The 22,638-nt window shown below is 43.8% G+C and overlaps 1 protein-coding gene across 10 annotated transcripts in view; it reads right to left on the reverse strand.

Annotated features, from left to right (window-relative positions):
• Nucleotides 1-22,638, reverse strand: part of prkcq (protein kinase C, theta) — a 97,224-nt gene that overhangs the window by 69,437 nt on the left and 5,149 nt on the right. For 3 of the 10 annotated variants that reach the window (XM_069910087.1, XM_069910080.1, XM_069910081.1), the window contains one exon: nt 3,699-3,892. The exons of 2 other annotated variants lie outside the window; for them this stretch is intronic. The gene's annotated coding sequence lies outside the window, so the exon portion shown is untranslated. Of the gene's footprint in view, nt 1-3,698; nt 3,893-6,713; nt 6,865-12,382; nt 12,508-12,933; nt 12,988-13,401; nt 13,847-22,638 lie in introns of those variants that run through there. 5 more of the 10 variants (XM_069910085.1, XM_069910079.1, XM_069910086.1 and 2 more) reach the window with 5 other exon arrangements.

The raw sequence follows: 22,638 nt of genomic DNA on the forward strand, positions 1-22,638 counted from the left end.
TGGCTTGGAAATGTATCGCCAGTTCTTCATTAATGCACACAGTTCTTTATAAATTCCCAAACTCCCGACCAAACCTTACAGCGAGAGCCTCTTTATCAGGTGGACTGAGCTGTTGAAGAAGGCAGCTTGTTCTTGAAAGTGACTAGAAGTGTGACTGAATGCTGGCGACACTGAGATCCTATAAAAAAACCCTGCACACAGGTTATATATGCATAGCAATCGCATCTATTTAATACGGAGTGAATTGATCTACCTTTCTGTTAGCGAGCCTTTAATCTGCAAGAGGGGAATGCCCACCTATTTTTTTGGAACACATCCAATTAATTCTTGCATTAATTTCAGGGAATGAAAGCTGAGTGGGCTTCACCTCACCAGGTTCCTGAGCAGCCAGTGATAATGGAAACTAAGCGGATACACTATCCCACGCACTTTATTATTGCATTAATGTTGGAACCACTAATATTCCAATTACCTCACCAACATTGAGCTCTTGAACTAAAAGCATCACCAGATGCAATGGCATAATTTTGAAGAATTGAACTGAACACTTGATTGTCATGCATCACGAGATCCAGTGAACGACTTTGTTTTGTGTGCGATCCAGGCATGGCAACACATTCTTAAATACAACAGGTATTTAATAAAATTGCAGAATATAGTGACAGAAAGAAGTTCAATTAGTAGACAGCAAGGGCGACAACGTGGGCAGGGGGTGGGAGATCAAGAGATCATCGCTTACAAGAATCTGATAACAGCAGGAAATAATCTGAAGGTGTGTGTTTTCAAGCTCATAGACATTCTGCCTGAAGGGAAGGGGAAGAAGCGAGTATGATTGAGATTTTATAGGTCCTTTCCTGTCAAAAAACAGCAAAGAACTTTTTTCCTGTGCCCTGGAGTTCATATTTATTCCTTAACTGATGTTCAGATCAATCATATGGCGGGAGTTTGCTGTGTCGATATTGTCTGCCATGTTTTGCACATTATAACGTTGACCCCATTTCACAAAAGACTTCTTTGACTGTAGCATGCTTGGGCCACCTTGAGGCCAAGAAGTTACAGGAATAAAATCTTTCTTAGGTCTTAGTTTCCTTTTGTTCATGACTGGTATGTGTAGAAGAGTAGCTTTCAAATTTTTTCCTTCCACTCACATACCACCTTAAGCAATCCCTTATTAATGACAGAGCACCAATGGCATAGAGATTCCTTAAGGAGGCACGTGAGTGGAAAGAAAAAGTTTAAACACCATTGGTGTTGAAGATGGACTCCAAGGAAAAATAGATGGAAGGTGGGAAGATTTTTTTTTTTATTTTTAAAATGGCAAAATAAGCAGTTTGCAAAAGTGGAGTAACTGTTGCTGGTACAGCTAACAGCCATGGTGATGACAGTTCACAATTTATATTTAATATACTGAGACTTCCTGTATACTTCCTTGTGTGGTGGTTAGCACACATCCTGTTTGAACAGCCGATGTTTACTTTTCAAAAAAGACTCCACATGTCTATTCTGCCAACGTTGCCCACTCTGTAATAAAAGCAGAAACTTCTGAAAGGACTCAGGTAGCAGGAAGGCTGAACGACCAAAGGAACTACTCACACTAACCATCTGAGACTCTCAGATTCACAAAACAAATATTTTAAAAAAAAATTTGTATAGATGAATACTTGTCCTGGATAAGAATTGCTTGTCTGTATGTGTGTTATGTCTGGTCGTGTGTCTGTGTGTTTTTCACCGAGGATCAGAGAACGATGTCTCTTCAGGTTGTTCTTGTACAATCAGATGACAAAAAATTTGATGACCTGATTATAGAAGAAGTCTGAAAATCCAGAATGCTCGGGGACTGGGTCAGTCTAGATTTTCCAGATTCTCAGGCAGTATCTTGAAAATTGAAGGAAGAATAAAACTGCAAGGCTTGTGGACGGGACCCTTGCAGCTCCCACTGCATCTGCTGCCCTAATGACACTTCTTTTACTTTTTAAAAAACATTTTTGAATATTAACTTGTTTATTTCTCTGTGACAAGATTATTCTGCACCATGTGTGGATGCACAAGGTTGTGAAGGCTGAAGTGATGGTTCCGTTCCACAGATTTAATAACTTGTTTCCAAGGACTTTTCTGCAGTAGTCTTTTTCATATTGTAAATAGTAGACTTTCCGACGTCGTGTGTTTCCATTAGAGCAGTATTGCTCACTCCACGTCCTAGATTCTTAATTACTCAGCTTCAATGCATTCTTCCTTCTCTTCACACAACAAAGTTTATCTACTTCAGGATCCATTATTATGGGTTTATAAATACGTTTGATATACAAGTATATTTCCCCATTTCTGAAATTCAATTAACCAAAAAGTTCAATTATCCAAACTTTTTTCCAGCTCCAACATGACGTTACAAGTTGAAAAGCCAATTTTCCCCGACGTGCTGATGTGGGGCTCTGATGCGTTGTTTGTGCCAGTTTGGTAACAGTAGAAGTCGGAACCAGCCAGGAAGACAGACACTGAATGGCTGGATGCCATCTCAGAGGAACATGTGAACCATCAGTGAGCGACTGGAGGAAGGAGGCGGGTCAAGAGATTGTCCTTGGTTCAGGTAACTCCCTCCCCTCTCTCTTTCCATTTCTTCTTCACTCTCCACTGTATTTGGTTCTTCACTGTCCCGCTGTTATCAACGAGTGCAGGCTCCCCGGCAGGAGCAGGGACCTCGGGCTCCCGGGTGGGCAACGGTGGTGGGGATTGGCGATGGCTGATCTTTCGTTTTCTTCCATTAACCGATGCAAGTATTCCACTGACGCTGCTTAAAGCCATTACTCAGTTGTCTGAAAAATCCAGTTAACCGAAAAAACATCCGGTCCCAAACTTTTCGGACATGGAAAACATACCGTATGGTTGCCGCTGTGCATCTGTGGCACTTATGCATGCATGCAGATAAAAGCCCACTAAATTTAAAAAGTTTTAAATTTCCAGAGTTTTACTTGAGGCTCACCCCAGTTACGCCCGAACTCATGAGAAAATGGAGTGGCCAGCAATGAGGTGGAGGTTAAATTTCACTTGCAAATCTGCCATGAGATAAATATTTTAAACATGAGCGTGACTAATCCATTGGGGGTAGGAGGCAGGGGATGGGGGAGGGGAAATTGTGCTACAGACAGCAATTCTGGCTGGCAATGCAAATGAAATACATGAACAATCACTGACACTTAATTGAGAATGTGAGTCTTGAAATATTGACAAAAATAGAAGTTCAGCAAGGCTAAATCCGATTGTGAAGAAAAACAATAACTCCTTATTTGGCAAAGACCGTAAAAGTCTATTAACCATTGGGTAAGGCAGATCCTAAGAAACACGTATTTGTATGGAAAGTCTGTTCAAATGTTCTGGAAAGTTAGAAATTGTCAGTATAACTATGTAATCTGTGAGCTACACAGCAGACTCCTTCGTGGTGAGGCTCGCTGCGGGTGACAGTGCCCCTTGCTGTAATGGAGTTCTTATGCTTTTCAAAGCAACAATAAAGCAAGGTGACATTTCTAACCATATTTGCATTTATTTGTCAAGTAATCTTAGGTCCACTTTCACAAATGAGACATTTATCCTTTCCAAATCAGCTTTTCATAAGAAGTGACAATGGTAACACTCTTTCTCTGTTGCATTGCAATAATTCCTGTTGTACAATGACTCATTCTTTTTCTGCCATGCTTTACACTTACTGGTTTTTCATCAAACATTTTGACGGAAAGTTTGTTGACTCTAATTGGCCACGGACTTGATGACGATGGAACTGTTGGGGTTTGCCATTCTCACAATATGAAACTGATAGCAGGGCTGGGGTTTTCATGATGACTGACAGGAGTCCCGGTGAGACTACGAGTGGATAAAGTTCTGCTCTTTCCAATCTTCCCCACTGCAATCAGGGGAAATCACTTGAACATACATGAAACTATTTACAGATCATTCTTGCTCTTTAAAATTCAATCTGCAGCTGTAATATTTGTTAAAATAATTACTGCACAGCAAACTATCTGCTGCAAAGGAAATAATTTTATCTACATGGGAGTTGATTCTTTATAGATGGTTCTTTAAAATAAGAAAACACATTTCTTCAGGGTTTCATGGTGAGTGTAGCAGTGAGCCAGCAATCTGGGTTCGAACCCCACACTGTCTGTCAGGAGTTTTTACATTCTCCCCGTGACAGCATAGGTTTCGTCCAGGTGCTCTGGCTTCCTCCCACCCTTCAAAACATACGGTGTTTGTAGGTTAATTGGGGTATGTGTGGAGCACAGGCTCATGGGACAGAAGCGCCTGTTACTATGCTGTATGCCTAAAGATAAAAAAAAAATTAATTTAAAATTTCCAAATCAATGTTTTGTGCTTTAGATGTACTTGCACTAACATCTCAATACGTAGAATGTTTGAGATGTCATTTCTTTGAGGCAACCGTCATAAGTAGGTGTACCACGGAAACAGCCCCTTTAGCCCAACCCATCCATGCTGGCCATGATGCCCATCTTAGCTTGTCCCATTTGCCTGTGTTTGGCACGTGCCCTTCTAAACTCTCCAAACATGTATCTGTCCATGAGTAATTTCATCGATTTAAGTCCAAGGATTTTGCCATCTGATTGTACAGAGAACCCGAAGAAAGAGCGCATCTCCAGACCATAGAGCAAACATGCACAGACACGCAGCACACCCTACGCACAATCGACAGATAGACATGGCTATCCAAAATAAATGTATGCAAAAAATAAATTTAAAACTTAACAAATGTTGTTGCTTTTGTTGCTGACCTTGAACCCCAGGTCAATGAAGTAGGTAGTCTATTGGCCAAGGCACAGTCCCTTGTCCCCTTGTGTTTTATCTCCCAGCGCTTTGGAAGGAGCAGTAGGAGGTTCCCTCAGTGCCAGCTGCTCTCACACAATGGCGATAACAGCTGGTGAGATCCTAACCAAGATTCAGCAGATTTCAGAGCTGCCAGTGTTATTGGCTTCACTGAGCGATTGTGAATATCTTTGATATTAAGACCATAAGACATTGGAACAGAAGTAGGCTCTTCAGCCCATCGAGTTTGTCCCATCATTTAATCGTGAGCTGATCCATTTTCCCCACTTAGCCCCACTGCCCAGCCTTCTCCCCATAACTTTTGATGCCCTGGCTAATCAAGAACCTATCAATCTTTGCCTTAAATATATTCAATGACCTGGCCTCCATGACCACCTGTGCAACAAATTCCATATAATTACCACCCTCTGGCTGAAGAAATTCCTCCACATCTCTGTCCTAGGTGGATGCCCTCCAATCCTGAAGTTGTGCCCTCTTGTCATAGACTCTCTCACTGTGGGAAATAACCTTTTTATACACCTACTCTGTCAATTTTCAAAATATTTTAATGAGGTACTCCCTCATTCCTCTAGTATAAAGCCCTCCAAAAGGTAGTAGACACAGCCCAGGACATCAGTGGCAAACCCTCCCCCCCGTCGAGATCATCTACAGGGAACGCTGCCTTCGGAGAGCAGCAGCAATCATCAAGGATCCACACCACCCAGCACATGCTCTTTTCTCGCTGCTGCCGTCAGGAAAGAGGTAGAGGTACCACAAGACTCACACCACCCGGTTCAGGAATAGCTGCCACCCCTCCACCATCAGACCCCTCAACAACAAACTCAATTCGAGACTCATTTATACGAGTATGATGAGTTCAGTTTCTGCCTGGCCCACAGGAAAACGAATCTCAAGGTTGTATCTGATGTGATGTATGTACTCAGACAATAAATCTGAAATATTGTGCTCCTAAATCCCAGCTCATACAGGCTGAATGCTGTCATTCACAGTGAGTGATAAAAAAAAAATGTTTAACGTTAAAAAGCTCCCATGCACTCAAATTCAATTAAAGTTAATCAAACTCAAATTCAAATTTGTAAAAAAAAAAGTCTCATATTTATTGTGAGCGAGACAATGCGATTCCAAAGGGATTTGGGATACTGCCCTTTATTAGTCAGGACACTGAATAGAGAACTGGGGAGGCTATGCTCCAACTTTCGGAGCCATTGATCAGACCTCAGCTGGAACACTGCCACCAAATGACAGGAAAGGCTTGACAGGGCTGGAGAAGGTGCAGTGGCCTGGAGTGGAGCAATTCAGTTGTGAGGAGACTAGAGAGATTCAGTCCATTTTTCCTGGGGTGGAGAGGTGACATGATTGTGGTATATAAAGGGATGAAGGGTAACGGATTGGGTAGACTGCAAGAAACCTTTTAGAGACAGAGAAAACATAGATGCAGGGTCAGGATTCCACCCCCCCCCTCCCCCCAAAGAATGTTGAGTACCTGCAGTACACTACTAGAGATTGTGGAAGGAGAGTCACTGGTAGATCTCCAACATCATTGGCCAGAATGAGGGTGATAGGATGAATGGCCTGCTTCTATCCATATGCCTTAATGGCATTGGCATTTGTGTGTGCCAGGTTTAATCCAGTTCAGGACAATAAACCAGATTCTGATTTCATTCTGCTGTACTATGTATGAGTTGTCTCGCTGGACAGCACACAAAATGAATCTTTCCATTGCATCTCAGAACACGTGACAAACCAGTTGAGCTGAACTTGAATTCATCTTTGATTTAGAACTGGAGACGACATGTAGCCCATCTGTGCTGACACAGATCTGGAAACAGTCCAGAACGCTGGGCTTGAGTGAACACATCCTTGAACTTTACAAGTTGTAGAATTACCTTCCCAGAGGGGTTAAAAAAGATGGGAAGCCCCTCAAGATACATGAGTGGAATGAGGCCATTCAGCCCATCAGGTTTCCTGTTGCAATCTCACTGGTGGTTTTCCCCTCCAAGGTGTTTCACCAGCAATTATGGGTTTTAGACTGCAGGCCTGTAACGAAACAATCAAGGAATTTTGCTGCTACACGGGCAGTGTAAAAAGGAATGTGCAGGAATTTGGAGTCAATTCCTGCACCGTGATTTAGCCTGAAGGCCCCCTACAACTTTTTTTGGAGGAAGCCAGCAGTGTAAATCATGCCAGAAAAATTCGTTGACGATCATCCACGTCCAACCCCCAGAGCAATTGCACTCAGGAGTATAAAAAAAGCGCCCAGCGTGAACGACCACACTGCCAGTAATTATGTTAATTTTTTCCAGCGATTTTCCCAACATTGCAGTCTAAAAACCATAAATCGGAAAGCAAGGTTTTACAAAAGGTCACTCTGTTACATCTGATATTAACCTGGAACATTAACTCTTTCTCTCTCTCCATAGATACAGTTTGATCAGATGTGTACTTTTAGTATTTTCTGTTTTTAGTTCAGATTTCCAGCAACGGTTTTCTTTTGCTTTTCAAGACTTTAAAAATACAATACTCTGGTGGTCCAAATACTTTCCATTTGCAATACAAAGTGCATCTCCCACATCAGCATAGATTATTCAAGGGATTATAGCAAAGAAACAGGCTCTTTGGTCCTACAAGTCTCTGCCTAACATCAAGCACCTATTCACCTTAAACCATTTTATTCTCTCTCCATATTCACATCTCCTAGCAACCCGTTCCAGGCATTATGTAAAAAAACTTGCCCTACACATCTCCTTTAAACTTTCCTCCCCCTTACCCTGGAGATGAATGAAAAATAGAGGGTTATGAGGTGGAGAGGGTTTTTTTTGTTAGGTATATTTGGGTTGGCACAAGATTGTGGGCCAAAGGGCCTGTACTGTGCTGTAATGTTCTATCTTCAAACATGTTCTTCAGTATGTGACATTTTCACCCTGGGATAAAGTTAGGCCTACCTTATCTCTGCCTCATCATTTTAAGTATTTATCACAACGTTTCCCTATTTGTGGAGTACTTGGAAATCGCTGAACTCCAATTGTCAAGTGCACCCTGAGCCCGAGGCTGAGCTTTAGTAAGGTCCCCCCACCCCTGACCTTTCCCCTCCACAGGCATGGGCTACCCCCAGTGCCCCTTGCTCCCTGCCAAGGGTCTGGATACTCCCGCCACCTCTCGCTCCCTGCCACAGGCTACTCTCTCCGCCCCTCACTCCCTGTCACAGGCATGGGATACCCCCACTGCCCCTTGCTCTCCGCCACAGGCTACCCCTGCCATCCCACACATCCTGCCACAGGCACGGGTGCCCCCACCGCGTCAGATACTGCCGGCCACACATCCATTCTCCCCACTGCCTTCGACGCTCTAGAGTAATCAACCCAAGATTGTCCAACCTCTCCTTATCGTTCATACCCTCCCATCCAGAAACCTCAAGTTCTCCAGCAATAACTCTGAAGAAGACCAGAACCAGAGGTCCTCCTGTGTGCCACAGCCCTTAGGAAAGGAGAAGACCTTTTTTTAGCAAGTGATCAATGTCCAAAATGAATTTATTGTCATATACACAAGTACAACGTACAGATGCAAAGAGATTCTTACTTGCTGCAGACACTTGGGTGTGCAAGCTGCACCGACTACAATAATAACAATGAAAATGACCATAAAGACAGAAAAAGAGGTGGTATCATTATATAGGTAAATATTCACATTTACAGTTCCTGCAACAAAAAAACTGATGTTTCAGTATTGCAAGCATTAGGAGGGGAGGGTTTAGCACTGCTTTATGACCTTCACATGGTTGACAATATATTGATTCCCAAAGGGAGTTCCAAGCATAATCCTTCAATTAACAAGCTGGTGGACGTTTTCTAGCTTTCCTCTACTTTTAAGATTTATATTTTAAATTTAGACATGCAGCATGGCAATAGGCCGTTTAGGCCCAGGAGCCTGTGTCACCCATTAACCTACAACTCCTGCAGGTTTTGAAGGGTGGGAGGAAACCCATGCAGACAAAGGGAGAATGTACAAACTCCTTACAGACAGAGCTGGATTCAAACCCAGGTCACTGGCGCTGTTGCAGTATTGCGTGAACCGATACCCTAACTGTGAACAATGACTGGCCATCCACAGCTCTCAGAGGTTGAGGTCCAATGATTCCCAACTCTTTGAGGGAAGAAGATCTTCCTTATCAACCCTTTGTTCTGCCCCCTCCTCGGATACTCAGATCACAAGTAATTCTAATTGTAACATATGGACCGCATGTTAGATGCTCCAGGACCCAGTTCTGAAGCATGTTAAAACCTGCACTTCAAGACGGCTTTGAGTGCACTGACTGGCATATGTTCAAGGAAGCAGCAATGGGTGGCGACTACATCAATCTGGAAGAGTATACAGCATCAGTGACCAGCTAAATCAGTAAAGAGACTTCAGGAGGGCCTGTGGGGGACAATGCTCTGCTGACCATTGATGGCTCAGAGTTTTCTTTGGAGTGCACTTGGCGGAGAATCTCTCCTGGTCCCTTAACACCAGCTCCATAGCCAAGTAAGCCCAGCAGCACCTACATCCTGTTGAGCAAAGTTCATCTCCCCCCCTCCATCCTCACTACAATCTACAGAGGATGTATCGAGGGCATCCTGTGCAACTGCATCACCACCTGGTTTGGTGACTGTACCACCTCGGACCGCAAGACCCTGATAAGGATAGTGAAGCCAGTGGAAAAGCTCTCTTCCTACCGTGACAAGCATCTATAACACTCGATGCAGGCGAAAGGCAATAAACATGTGAAGGTCTCCACACACCCTTCACGTAAACTGTTCTCCCTTCTGTCATCTGATTAGAGGTACCACAGCACTCAGGCCCTTATGTCCAGATTGGGCAACAGCTCTATCCCCAAACCATCAGGCTCCTGAATTCCAAGAACATAATGAATAGTGTATGTGGACTTCTTTACTGTATACACCTACTCTGAACTGACTCCAGTGAATACATATTTGTGATTTCATGAGGAGGCTAAATCTTGATCCAGTGTGATCTCACCAATTCATTGCACATTTGGAGCAAGAATTCCCTACATTTCCACTTGATCTCCTTTGTAACAAAGGCCATTGGAGGTTCCATCTAATTTCCCTGTTGAGTGTTCAATTGCCGTCAATCAATTTCCCACTTTCAGATGGTTTGGTATAACAACGCTTCCCATCGACACAGCCACATTAGTGTAGATGAATGCCGCAAGCAGCTTCACAGATGCGCTAGCAGATAAACATTGATTTCCAACTTCCCTTGAGGAAGGTGAGCAAATATCTTGTTTGTGGGGGTCTTTTGGAAGGGAGGAGGCAGAGAGGTTTGAGGAAGGAGACAGGGTTAGCAGTTGAAGGCACGGGTGCCTGGGACAGAATGGTAAAAGAGACTGCAGACAGCTGAACCTGGTGCAGGATAAACTAACAACTGAGGGTACTCAGTGGGTCAAGTGGTTTGCAAAATGATTAAAGACGGAAATTTGGCTGTGTGGATTAAAATATGGCCTGCAGAGAGTAGTAGTGGATGAAAAGTTTTCTGCCTGGAAGTCAGTGACTAGTGGAGGGGCCGCAGGGATCTGTTCTGGGACCCCTGCTTTTGTGATTTTTATTAAGGACCTGAATGAAGAAGCGGAAGGATGGGTCAGTATGTTTGCAGATGATATGAAGGTTGGAGGAGTTGTGGATGAAGCTGAAGGTTGTTATAGGTTACAAAAGGATATAGACAGGATGCAGAGTTGGACGGAAACATGGCAGATGGCTTTCGATCTGGGTGTTATGAGATGCATTTTGGAAGGTCAAACCTGAAGGCTGAGTATAGGGTTAATGGTTGGATACTTAACAGTGTGGAGGAACAGAGGGACCTTGGGATCCAATCCATACATCTCACTCACAAGATTGCAGCACTGGTTGATAGGATAGTTAAGAAGGCCCATTGGATATTGAACTTCATTGGTCAGATGATTGAATTCAAGAGTAGAGAGGTTATGTTGCAACTCTACAAATCTCTGGTGAGATGATATTCAGTTGAATATTGTTGAGGATATTGTGTTCAGTTCTGGTCACGTCATTGCAGGAAGGATATAGAAGCTATTGTCAGGGTGTAGAGGCAATCTACAAGGATGTTGCCTGGATTGGAAAATAAGTCTTATGAAACAAGGTTAGCAGAGTTAGGGCTTTTCTCTAGAGGGAAGAAGGATGAGAGGAGACTTAAAAGAGATCTACAAGATTCCGAGAGGCATAGATAAAATAGACAGCCAGCACTTTTTCCCCCAGGGCAGGAGTAGCAAACACCAGAGGACATCTGTACAAAGTGAAGGCAGGAAAGTTTAGGGGAGACATCAGGGGTAACTATTTTACACAGAGAGTTGTGGATGCCTGGAATGCCTTGCCAGGGATGGTGATGGGGGGCTGAAACATTAAGGGCATTTAAGAGAGTCTTAGGCACATGAAAATGAAAGAAAAATAGAGGGTTACGAGGTAGTAATGATTTAGTATTTTTTTTGGTAGGAATTATGTTGGCACCACATTATGGCCAAAGGGCCTATATTGGGCTGTAATGTTCTATGTCTTATGGGTTGGTCAAGAGGTCAGAGCTTCTGAAGAGTTTTAATATTGGGGAGCATACTGGGTTGTATTCATTGGGGTATAGGAGAATGAGAGGAAATCTCATAGACGCTTTTCATATTTTGAAAGGTTTAGATAGGGTGGATGCGGGTAAGATGTTTCCCTTGGTGGGTGAATTGAGGACAAGGGGTCATAGTCTGAAAATCAGAGGTTATCCATTTAAAACAGAGTGTAGGAAAAACTTCTTTAGCCAGAGGGTCGTGGATCTGTGGAACTCACTGTCACATACACCAGTGGAAGCCAGATCACTGGGAGTATTTAAACAAGAAATAGACGAGTATCTCATTAGTGAGGGCATCAAGGAATATGGGGAAAAGGCCGGAAATTGGAACGAGTGTGGAGTAGCTTAGTATAGATTTACGGAACAGACTGGATGGGCCTAGTGGCCTGGTTCTGTTCCTTTGTCTTGTGATCTTGTGACATATAGAGATGAGTGGGGATGGTGACAAAGGAGAGATTTGTGTGACCCCCATACTCTGCATCTTCAAAGATGTTCCTGAACTGAAGCAACAACCCTGTTTCTCTCTCCACAGAGGCTGAATGGAGAACTGCACCATTGTCAAAGACTGCACCATTGGAATCTGGAGCAGCACACAATCTGCTGGAGGAACTCAGTGGGAGAGATGGAGTGGCAGACTTTTCTTATCAGAACCCTCCTTGACCATTCCTTTCTCCCCCTCAGATATTGCTGACTTCCTCCAGCAGATGGTTCTTTCCAACAATGCTTGCTTCTATTTTGGATTTCTAGCATCGATGGTATTTTTAAATTCCTGAGCCCCCTCCCCCCCCCCCCAAACCCCAACCACATCATGCCATGAGGCAGGCCCTGTTAGGATCCCAGACATCTGACATTAATGACGTGGGAGGTTGTCACAAAGCCAATATCTATCTACCACCACCTCACTAGCGTCATGTGCTTACAGGACAGGCACCCTCACCTGGACTGGAGAAAGGTAACGCTGACAAGACTTTGAAAAAGAAATACAAACTGCAACGGCAAAGTAAAACTTTTAACGAAAGCAGGAGCTGACAAAGATATGAGGAAGGTGCTGAGCAGTCCATGAGTGGGGCCATTCAGCCCCACTGCCCAGCCTTCTCCCCATAACCTTGGGTTTATCAATCTCTGCCAGTGACCCAGCCTCCACAACCACCAGTGCCACAAATTCACCACCCCCGGCTAAAGAAATTCCTCCCCACCTCTGCTTTAAGTGGATGCCCTTCATTCCTGAAGTCATGCCCTCTTGTCTTAGACTCTCCCACCCCGGGAAACAACCCTCCTACAACTACTCTGTCCAAGTCTGTCAACATTTGAAATGTTTCCATGGGATCTTCCCCCCCACATTCTCCTAAATTCATTCCCGGAATCATCCTTGGGAACCTCCTGTGTGCTTTCTCTAATGCCAGCCCATCCTTTCTTAAAGGAGAAGCCCAAAAGTGCTCGCAACTCTCCAAGTGAAGCGAAGCAAAGTCGTGGATCTGGCCGCCTTACCCCAGAACGTGACCACAGGGACCGTGATTACACCTCCTCCCCCTGTGCCCCTTGTTTCAGAGCTATGGGCATTTTTTTTAAATTTTTTCATACTATGAACCATATTCACCAAAATACGCATGAACCTTTCCCTCTTGAATATACACAGTGTCATCCCCCCCCCCCCCCCACCCCCTCAACGTTCAACATATACGATAGAGCTATGTGCAATCTTGAAGTTGACACTGCAATCGGCAACTGTTCGCCCCCTCGCAACCTCAACCTTAGAAGTGGCCCGGGAACTCCTCGACAAGGAATCTTGTTGGTTGCTAGTAGCTTTTTCCATTCTAACTTCCACTGTTCACATTAAAGAGGGATCCAGGCTTAGTATTTTTTTAAAAAACTGGATGTTTTCACTTTCTGCCAAAGTAGCATTAAAAAATAACGTGAAAGCACTTCTGAATAAAGAAATGGAGTGTAAAGTCTCACCGGTGCCGGCAGGGAGTCCGAGTTACAGGGCGAGGAGTTTTACAGGGCGAGGTGCAGAAACTCCCTCCTCGCAGTCCTCCGCCTTCACTCTGGAGCAGCGTGTGTCCAAGTCCCACTGGGACCCACACGCGAGACCCGCCTTCTCCCGCACTGATTGGTGCTTCAAGGACCCCAGGGGCGCCCGATTGAACCACGGCCTGAGGCCATTGGACAAGCGGGTCCCCCAATCAAGGGAGGATGTCCCACAGGACCGCCCTGACTGGAAATTGATACTGCAACGTGCAACTCTTCTCACTCGCCAGATCCCGTTCGTTCCGATCTTGTATCTGTTGCAGCAAGTTCGGGGCGGCGGATTGACTTTTAATGGACCCTTCCTAGAACACCAAAGGCAGGAGCGACAGTCCCAAACATTTAAACGGGAGAGAGGGAGGAGGGAGGGAGGGAGAGAGAGAGGGAGGGAGGGAGGGGGGTGGAGGGGGGGGAGGGGGGTGGAGGGGGGGGAGGGGGGTGGAGGGGGGGAGGGAGGGGGAGAGAGGGGGAGGGAGAGGGAGGGAGGGGGAGGGAGAGAGGGAGGGAGGGGGAGAGAGGGAGGGAGGGGGAGAGAGGGAGGGAGGGGGAGAGAGGGAGGGAGGGGGAGAGAGGGAGGGAGGGGGAGAGAGGGAGGGAGGGGGAGAGAGGGAGGGAGGGGGAGAGAGGGAGGGAGGGGGAGAGAGGGAGGGAGGGGGAGAGAGGGAGGGAGGGGGGAGAGAGGGAGGGAGGGGGGGGGAGAGAGGGAGGGAGGGGGGAGAGAGGGAGGGAGGGGGGAGAGAAGAAGGAGGGGGGAGAGAGACGGAGGGAGGGAGGGAGAGAGAGGGGAGAGAGGGAGGGAGGGGGGGAGAGAGAGGCCAGCTCCACACTGCCTGCCACCACAGGGGAGGCGAGAGAGGGAGGAAACCTTCACCCAGCTCTGCACAGTGGTGGGGGACGGGGATGGGGCAGCAAATCCACCTGTGAACCATCAAGTGGCTACCTCCGCTAACAACCACATGGAAAGGTGAAATCAGGACAGGCAGCAGGGTCAATGACCTTCCATCCATGATAAATGCAGACTTGCTGATTTCAGTTGGACACAAAAGTCTGCAGACACCGTGAATGAAGTTCAAATCACAGTGAGAGCTCAGCCCGAAACTGGGTCTTCACTGTGACACGAAGCCCAGGCCCGACCTGCAGACTTTCCCCAGTGTTTCTTGCTGGCTTCAGTGAGATTTCATGTTCCACGCCCGCAGCTCAAGGTAACCTGGTTTGAAACGACCAGTTTCAAAATGCATTTGGCAACTCGGAGGCTCAGCGGATCAAGCAGCATCCACATGGGATCAAGAACACATTCCCTCCACAGGACGTAATTCATTAGCAAGTTAGATTTTCAGTAGGTTGCATTGCATGTAAGTGCTGAGGCCAGATATCTGGAAGATGGTAGCGGCAGATAAAAAGTTGTGATAACTTTGTTGGAAAATATGACTGGGGTTCACCACCTGATTGATAAGTGGCAAGTTTCCGGAGTTTGCACTTGATGCGCCTTTGACATGAACATTAATGTGAATGCAAAGCAATTCCCAGTTCCAGCCAAACCAAATGTTTTGGAGTGACCCGTCAGGCCCCTCGGGCCGTTCTGTTGGGTCCATATTCCCCAGTGCCCGGGGGTCTGTCCGCTGGTAACTTCAATGGCAATGTGGGGTGGGAGGCGAGGACAAGGGGGAAGGAGGGGGCGCAGGGCAGATGGGCTGGCTGTGGAGGATATGCTGGCGAGGGCCAAGTTGATGGTGGGAGAGGGGAAGCCCCATTGTTTGAAGGAGGAGGACATCTCTGATGGGACCGTGGGCAAATGGAGAGGCGGGCGGCTGACTCTTTTCTTCCGACGGGTGGAGGAGAGGAGGGAAAGACCAGGAAAGGAAATGGTTTCCTCCAAAAAGGCCAGATGAAGGGAGTTTTCCAGTATCTGCAGAGCTGGTCCCAAAGGCACAGGTGGGAAGGATTATACAAACAGGAGATCAGTGGGTCCTCAGATCTTTTTGGTCCATCATTTCAAATATAGTGATCTCAGGTTTCAAAGAAACTCCTTGCTGCACATAATTTGCTGTGAATAATCCCAAATTTAATTCCAAGGTCCCTTTATTGTCCTGTAATAGTACAGAACATGTAATATTACACAAAATTACCTTAAGCCTGTCATCAGGTTCCAAAGATTGCATATACCTCTCATTGCCCAGTATCCTATCACCTTTTCTGCTTGCTATCTCCTCTTCCTACCTTCCATTACACCATCAGACATAACAGCAGAATTAAGCCATTCTGCCCATCAACTCTACCCTGTCAGTCCATTATGACTGATTTACTATCCTTTGCCTTCTCCCCTTGATACCCTTCCAAATCAAGTGCCTATCTCTGTCGTGAGGAATTTATTCAGCCAGAGTCTTCAGAAGCTGTGGAACATAGGAACATAGGAGGTAGGAACAGGAGTAGGCCAAAAATGGCCCATCGAGCCTGCTCCGCCATTCAATACGATCATGGCTGATCTAATTTATGACCTGACTCCACCTACCTGCCTTCTCCCCATATCCTCTAATTCCTCAATGTCCCCATGACATACTGAAGTCATTCAATGTTTACAGAAAAGTGAAAAATCTTGAATGAATGATCAGTTAGGCCAGGAGGAGACAGAGATAGGCATGTAAATTAGCCCTGGCTAATCAAGAACCTATCAATCTCTGCCTTAAACTAGGAGACCACAGCGGTGGACCATCGTGGGGCCCTGAGGCTGAAGAATGTATAAACGGCGGACTGACTTGAGGTGAGGAACCCATGCAAGATGTGGGCTGCTGGTCAAAGGACTTGCACCAGACTGCGGACTTCTGGAGACTGGCTCGAGACCAGCTGAAGGGGTGCCAGGTATTGGAACCGGGACGTGAGAGGCTTCCTTATCATATCAGGGGTGTCCATCTGGAGCTCAGATTGAAGGCTGTGTGGCTCCGGGGGCATTGAAGGTGAATCCACGGACACTCAGTAACTCGGGGGCGTGGGGGGTGGGGGGTGGGACCTCTGTTGTTTCTTTTTCTCTGATTGTATGGGGCTCTGGGCAATTTCTACTGATGGTGAATCTTTTTCTGCTGTACAGTAGGACTAAAGGAAATTTTCTGTTTTACTACATGACAATAAAATAATTTTGAATCTTGAAATATATCCAATGACAAGGCCACCACAACCACCAGGCATTTTGCTAAGATGTGTGGGAAACAGGATTACACCTTGACAGTGGTAGTTTTTCTGTTATTACTATTGCAAGATCCAGACCAGTATTTCCAGTGTAACCATGTACTGGTTGTATAATTGCTTCTACCATGATCTGCGGCCACATGGAATGCTGACAGTAAATTATATCATAATTCTGGTGCTATATATTCCTCACTGAATCTTCTCTTTGTGGTTTCCTTAATGCAATACATCACAACAAACCAGCTTGTTATGTGAAGGCTTCCAACAAGAGAATGTATAGAACAGAAGAACTTAAGAAGGCATGAAGAGGGGGCGTGGCAAGATGGCGTAAGGATCAGACGTGCCTTCCAGTCCTCTCCTGACTCTATCTTATTGTTTTGTCTAGAAATGCCCGTTAAAATTCTTTAAAAGTTTAGATAATTTCAGTGCTGTTAATTTAACTTATGATGGTACAATTGGTGGAAAAGAGCAAAAAAAAACGACAACAGATCATCAAAAAACTACATTTTCCAAAAGTTCAAGTTTTGGAGCCTACCTACTGGAAAGACACCGGGACTCAGCGTGAAATGGATCCCAGGAGAGAGGTACAGTGTTCGGATGTAGAGCTCTATGTTACATCGGTAGAGCCCCCTAAAGAGGGCGCCAAATAGCCTTTAGCTCAAAGGCATTTGTCAACTGTAGAGGTGGTGCTGCAAACTGCATCTTTTGAGATAGAAGAACCTATACAACTTGATGTACTGGGAGAACTTAATACATTATGGACTGGGGAAAACCATGGCCAGCGTCCTCCAGTCATTGCTGGAGAGGCTGTGGCTGGGGAGGCTGTGGCTGGGGTTTCCACACGCAGTCATATTACAAGGAAGGCAACCAGAATGAAGGAAGGAACAGAAGATCCTTTGGTTATGCAGAAGAAGCAGGAATCTGTTGAGCCAAAATCTCTTCCAATTGAAAAGATTTTTGTGAATCTTGAATCTAAATTATCTTATACAATGCAGGGATTATCCAAGATTATGACTGAACTTGATACTAGGTTTAATACTCTGGTGAAAATACATTCTCAACAAATGGCTGAGTTTGGAGCTTTTAAGCTTGAAGTGAGAGATAAATTTAATTCATGTGAAGAAGATATAGACGAAATACAGGATCAAGTTTTTGATGTGACCAAAATGGTCGAAGACTTACAAACTCAAAATAAAAATTTGGTGAAAAAGATTGATTATTTGGAAAACCAATCCAGACGGAACAATATAAAGATTATTGGTTTGCCAGAAGGTATGGAGGGACCAGACCCAAGAAAACTTTTTACTGAATGGATTCCGCAGGTGCTGGGTCAAGAACATTTTCCGGAAGGTATAATACTGGAACGTGCTCACAGAGCCTTGCGTAGAAGACCTATTTCAGGTCAAAGTCCAAGACCTGTTTTGGTTCGTTGCGTGAATTATTACGACAGAGAAATAATTTTACGAGTGGCTATTAGAAATGCACAACAGAGAAAATCACCCTTGATGATTCAAAATAATCGAGTTTTCTTCTATACGGATTTGAGTCAAGAAGTTATGTTCCAACAACGGGAATTCAATCCTGCTAAAGAGTTGTGGAAGAAAGGTTACAAGGCAACCTTTAGATATCCAGCTGTTTTGAAGGTTTTCCAAGATGGTTGCCAACCAAAGTTCTTTGATCCTCCAAAGGAAGCTATAGCATTTGCTCAAGAGCCGCCAATTACTCAGTTTCAACAGAGACATAGTCCACTGCGATCTCTAAGCAGACAAGAAATGGAAGAAAAGAGCCGTGCTCCAAGAAGGAATGGTTGTAATGGTGACTCGGCAGTTGGAGCTGATTAAAAGAGTTGTCCTTTTTTTTTCTCTAATTTTTTTTAAAAAAAGGGATATTAAATAATGATGATTATTAGTTTAAGATGAAGTGAGAGTTGGGGGAGAGAACTGGATAGGCACTATTTCCTGAAAGTCATCTGCTACGTGTGAATTATCTCACACCCATTTTTTTTTGGGAGTTACCGCATTGCGTGGTTTAGACGGGAGGGGGTATTTTTAACCTCCTACCTGTTTTTTTTTCCTTTTTTTGTATTATTAGATTAAAGAGTGAAGGGGGTTTTTTTTGTTTAAATATAAAAAAAATAAAGTATTTGATTGTTTAAAAAACTAAAAATTGATGTGGTTTTTTTTGTAAAGTTTATTCAGTAGATAAGGAATATCTGAAATTTAAATGTGAATGGGATGGATAAGTTTTTTTAAAATATTTTTTATTTAACTTTAAGGTGAAAGGAGTGGTAATTCTGGTGTATATTATTTTGCTATTTTAGTTATAGAACGAAGGGAATAATGGTGAAAGTTATAAATTGAATTGTACAATTCTTAATGAGGCTTGAATTTTGTTTGTGGTTTATGCTCCATTTGTTGAAGATATAGATTTTGTTGTAGATGTGTTTTTATTATTTGGATATCTGAATTTTAACGTAATGATTGGGGATATTTAAATGTGGTATTGGAGCTTTTATTGGATAACTATTCAAGAGTAAAAGGGAAAAATGGTGGAAGAGTACTAAAATTGAATTGTACAATGCTTAATGAGGTTTGAATTTTGTTTTAAGATGGTGGTTTATGTGACTAATATGATGATAGATGTGAAGTTAGTTGAAGGTTTATCTCTATAGAGAAAGTTTTTTTTTTAAATCTTTTTTTCATGCTATAATTTTTTTTAAGAATTGATTATTGTTTAAGAATTTTTGATAGATAATGTTACTAACTTTACTAATTTTTTATATTAAGTTTGAGTTAAATATATGTTTAATCTTAACTCCGTTTGTTAAATATATGCATTTAAGTTTGATTTAAATATTTTTTTAAGTCTGATATCTTAGTATTAATTACTTTTTTTTTGTAAGTGGTTTTTTTTTCTCACATATATTATTAACTTTATTAATTCTTCACTCTTTATTTTGGGGGAAAGGGGGGGTTGGACTAATTTGAGTTGGGTTATTAATGTGTAATAATTATTGGGGAGGGTATAGTTTATTTAGATTACTGATATTGTATTGTAATTTTATTATTTTATTCTTAATTTTTTTTAATGTAATCCTATATGTTATTCATGTTATAAAATCTTAAATAAAGTTTTAAAAAAAAGAAGGCATGAACATAGAAAAAGAGTAGAAATTGTCTACGGTCTCCCTCGCCCACCATTTCATTGGATCATGGCTGATCTGACCTTGACCCTCACCACTTTCCTGCCCTTAATTCTGGACTCTCCAACCTTGGATTTCAATCTGTTCAAGGGTTCATTCTTCACGTTGCTCTGGCAAGACAGTATCTAAGACAACACTCTTTCTCACTCAACAACACACGGGAGACTGCAGATGCTGGAATCTGGAGCAAAAAACAATCTGCTGGAGGAACTCATCAGGCCAGGCAGTATTCATGGGAGAAAAAGAGTGGTCGAAGATTTGGGTTGGAATTATCTTTCAGCTACAACAGCTAGTGTTGTCCTTTCCTCTCTCTCTCTCTCCCCCTCTTCTGCTCTCGCTCTCTCTCCCTCTTTCTCACTCACTCGCTCTCTCTTTCCCTCTTCCTCTCTTGCATTCACAGAGCCACACCCTTCCCCCCGACCTTAAGACATAGGAGCAGAAATTGGCTATTCAGCACATCGAGCTGTTCCGCTATTCAATCATGAGCTGAGCCCATCATATCTGCCTTTTAAACAATTCTCACCTTTCTTCTCCTTTCCTTCTGTCTATCCAATTATTGCCTTTTGCCTGATGGCCTGTGCTCCTCCTCCCCCACCTTTTCATTCAGATGCCTGCCTGCTTCCTGCTCAAACCTTTAAGTAGGGCTCAGGCTCAGAATGTCAGTTATATATCTTTATCGCCTGTGCATGTTGCAAGACCTGCTGAGTGCCTCCAGCATTTTACTACGATCACAGGGTCTGAGGACTTCTGTGTTTCAGTCCAACTAGTATTGTGCCATTGGTTCTCAATCTGTAGATATAGGCTGACTATTTTGCCATTATTTTCTGTTTTTATTTCAGATTCCAGCATCTCAATTATTTTGCTCAGTTGTTTCCACTGAGAGAGAGGATGAGCGCAGAAAGAATTGGTTCTTGAAGCTGCAAAGTTCAGAGCACTCAGATTGTAGTCTTTGTAATTTACCAACCCACATTCTGATGCAAGTTATTCTCTGCCACCAAACTACACGGCCTTCCACTTAAGCGAGAAGTTTAATTATGTGACTCACTTCTGTCTGTAGGATTATACAAAGTCATTTTTCTTATGTGTAAGTTATTCCATGTTCAGAAAATTGAAACGCCATTGAGTTATGGAAATAACAAAAATAATTATTCCACAGTAGGAGAGCTGTAGTAACCACATGAGAGATAAATTCTTCTTATGCATTACTTTTCTCTTTTAGTGTGACTTTGCATGAGTTAGTTTAGAACATGGAACGTGGAACATTACAACACAGTACAGGCCCTTTTGGCCACAATTTTGTGCTGATCTTGGTAAACCTACTCCACAACAATCTAATTTTTCCCATCCCCATAACCCCTTATTAGTCTTAGTTTTTAAATTTTATTTACAATATTTGGTGCTGAGATACTTATTCAGGAACACACTCAGCTCTGAGAAAGCTTTAATATTTAGCAAATTAATAAAGCAGACACCTCCAAATTGATTTTGCTGACCGTTATGCCCAACCGTGCTGCCGATATACGCAAAAGCTCATATTGTAGCCGTGATAGAAATGTTTCTGGAACTTGCTCCATCTTCAGAGCAACTTATCCTGCCTCATGGATTTATTTTGCAGATTTTGTTTTTTTTTTGGTCAGTACTCAAAAGGATTTCATGGAGTGCCTGTCCCGATGTCAGAGCACCCCAAGTGTTTTACCAGGAATAAAATGCTGCTTTTAAATGTCAGCCTCAGCATATCCCACAAGGACCATTGACACAATGACCAGATAATTTTATTTACCACATAGTAGAAGATGACTCCGGCCATTGGGACCCAATTACACCTCAATTAACCTAACAAAACCCTGTCAGTTTTAGAGGGTGGGAGGAACTTGGAGTGCCCAGAGGAAACCCACACAGATATGGGGAGAATGTAGAAGCTCCTTATGGACAGCGCTGGATTCGAACCCTGTTGCTGGCCGTGTAATAGCATTGCGCTAACCATGTCGTTGTTAACTCATTTTTAAAATTTCTTCATTGGATGGCAAGGCTGCCTTGAAAGCCCATCCTGACTATTGTGAGCAGAGGACTGGGGGGGCTTCTTCAGAGTGAACGGCGCTCCTGTGGGGCTTGGTTCCCACATCAGCCCAAATGGCTAAGGATGGCAGATTTCCTTCCTTGGTTGTGGTCAGGTTAACCCAGCTGATTCCTGGGAGGCCATCTAATTGAGAGGGGAATGTAACATACAGTTCTGATGGAGAGAGAGAGGCTGGATGTATGAAAGGTGTTTCTCCTGGCTGGAGGGCCGAGAAGCAAGATGATATCAGGATGAGAGATTTAGGGCTGAGATGGGGAGTAATGTTCACTCAAGAGAGTGATAAACCCGTATAATTCCCTATAACTGGGGAGCTATAGAGATCAAGTCACTGGATAATGTTCAGGAGGTAGATGGAATCCCAGATACAAAAGACATCAAGGAGTTTGGAGAGAAAATGGGAATATTGTTTTGAGATGGAGAATCAGACTTGATGGTTCTGAATGGCAGTGAAGCTCGGAATTCTGAAGATGTTGTGGTAAAATCACAGAAATGTTGGAAGAGCTCAGCAGAACTCACAGCGTCCATAGAAGGTAAAGATATATATTACCGATGTTTGGCCCTGAACCCTTCCTCAAGGTGCAAGTAAAAAGCAGGCAGGTGCCTGAAGTAAAAGGCTGAGGAAAAGGGAAGAATGGGCAGGGGGAGGAGTTCAGACCAAGAGTTAGAGAGCGGCAGGGAGTGCAGATGGGGAGCTGTGATAGAGACTCTC

Source organism: Narcine bancroftii, chromosome 13, assembly GCF_036971445.1.
Source record: "Narcine bancroftii isolate sNarBan1 chromosome 13, sNarBan1.hap1, whole genome shotgun sequence".
Taxonomy (NCBI): domain Eukaryota; kingdom Metazoa; phylum Chordata; class Chondrichthyes; order Torpediniformes; family Narcinidae; genus Narcine; species Narcine bancroftii.